The sequence below is a fragment of the Rattus norvegicus genome, chromosome 2, assembly GCF_021556685.1.
Source record: "Rattus norvegicus strain SHRSP/BbbUtx chromosome 2, alternate assembly SHRSP_T2T, whole genome shotgun sequence".
Lineage (NCBI taxonomy): Eukaryota > Metazoa > Chordata > Mammalia > Rodentia > Muridae > Rattus > Rattus norvegicus.
The window spans coordinates 183,357,427-183,359,620 of NC_141535.1; the positions used below are offsets into that span (position 1 = coordinate 183,357,427).

The following is a 2,194-nucleotide window of genomic DNA, read 5'->3' on the forward strand; positions in this document are numbered from 1 at the left end:
ACAGTTCCACAGTTGGATACAATAGTCAAAACCAGTTAACATTGACCTAAGATTCAATAAACATCCACAGAGATATATAGAACCAAGGTAGGTTTGGTGGGGGTAGTGGAGTCTGAGAGAGACACGAACACTGAAAGACAGAGACATACAGACACAAACAAACAAGGAGAGAGAGAGAGAGAGAGAGAGAGAGAGAGAGAAAGAGAGAGAGAGAGATTTAACAGTCATAGTGGGTCTGTTTTATCTTTGGTAGATCAAATATGAAAACCTACAGAACCTACATAGAAATAGACATTTCCAAGTATATAAAAGGGGAAATTTAGCAGAAAATGAAAATAAAATCTAAATGGTATCTATAATTGTATCTTACAAGGACTGAGTAAATTCTATTACTTTCTTTCAGATCAACTTTAACCTCCAAACTACCTCCAGAAGACATGTCAGGGGACCTGGAAGCCAAGATCTGTGGCTACACACATATCAGTGTTCAAAAATTCTACTACAAGTGGACCATTAGCAACTTTTCATTTTGCATGGATGGAATTTGGGAAAATATTACAAGCCCAGAGTTCTCATTAGAGGCCAATGAAGAAGTAAAATGGTGTTTGAGAATATTCCCAAATGGTGTTGATGAAGAAAGCAAAGATTACCTGTCTGTTTCCCTGTGTTTGCACAGTTGTCCAAAGAGCCCAGTTTTGGCAAAGGTGCACTTCTGGATCATAAATGCCCAAGGAGAGAAACATCAAATAGAAGAGATCCCAAATATTTTAAGCTTTAGTCCAAAACAACAATGGGGATTGAGAAAGTTCATCCTTCGAGATTTCCTCCTCTCCCTTAGGCATTGGCTTCTCCCTGAAGACCAGCTCATCCTGTGTTGTAAGGTGTTCATAGTAGGACCCTCCTTTAGCACACCTGGACATAACATGACACCTGCAAACAAGGATCCAAGGCAGAAGCTTGCTGATGACATAGGAGAGCTGTGGGAATATTCCCTCTTCACAGACTGCAGCCTGGTGGTAGCTGGCCAGGAATTCAGAGCTCACAAGGCCATTCTAGCAGCTCGCTCTCCAGTTTTCAGAGCCATGTTTGAACATGAAATGCTGGAGAGCCTAACAAACCGTGTGGAGATCCATGACATTCACCTGCAAGTCTTTAAGGAAATGATGGCCTTCATTTACACAGGGAAGGCACCACACCTCCACAGCCACTCAATGGCCACTGATTTGTTGGCAGCTGCTGACATGTATGACCTGCAGGACTTGAAGGTCATGTGTGAGGATTCCCTGTGCAGGAACCTCAGTGTGAAGAATGCTGTACCAACTCTGATCCTGGCTGACCTCCACAGCACAGAGCACCTGAAGACTAGGGTCATGGATTTCATTATACTTCATGCTTCTGAAGTCTCTAAGACCTTGGAGTGGAAGTCAATGGTGGAGTCACATCCCCACTTGGTGGAGGAAGCATTTCTCTCCCTGGCTTCTATACAGTGTTTTTCCTCGGAGCCTTCACTCAAACACTGAAAGATATTTTAGGAGCTTGACAGATATGACCGACACCTGGTTTCTAACAGCTACAACTAGTGTTTTTAACAATGACTTCTGTTTAGATTACAGTTTTGCTGGAACATTTACAGTGAATCTGGGGCAAGGTAGCATGGTGGCAATGGATTTCATACAGCTGTAATATTTCAAAATGGTGTGTGGGGAAAGGGCAGCACTAGGGTCTTGGACATTCTACCTGACATCTATCCTGTTGATGTTGTCTTATTCTTGTCTGATGTCTTGGAACTGGCATTCAACTGGCCTGAAGCAGAGCCTGACTTTCTTTGGAGAAACCTGTTTGCATTGGACTGAGCAGAATAGGTGACCTAACTTGTATGCATTAACTGACATGTAAAGTTTTCCACCTAATTCATGTGTATTATCTATCTGCAAATAAAAATTCTTTCAACTTTACTGTATTTGTCCTCTTAATTGCCAGTTGCCTTATTGTTCTAATTAAGACTTCAATTCTTGTATTGAGTCTACTTAAGAGAATGAAAAACCTTGACTTACCTTTGCTTTTGTATACTGGCTTTGAGTTTCTCCCCATTTAAGTTGATCTTGATACGGGATTCTTCTATATTACCATTATTATATTTAGCCATATAATCTCTGTGCCAATCTCTGGAGAAGTTTTATCATTAAGGGATCAC

General features: G+C 41.2%; 1 pseudogene; it reads left to right on the plus strand.

Annotated features, from left to right (window-relative positions):
• The first annotated feature begins 437 nt into the window (after positions 1-437).
• LOC134485752 (TD and POZ domain-containing protein 2-like) lies at positions 438-1,532 on the plus strand (annotated as a pseudogene).
• Positions 1,533-2,194: the final 662 nt, after the last annotated feature.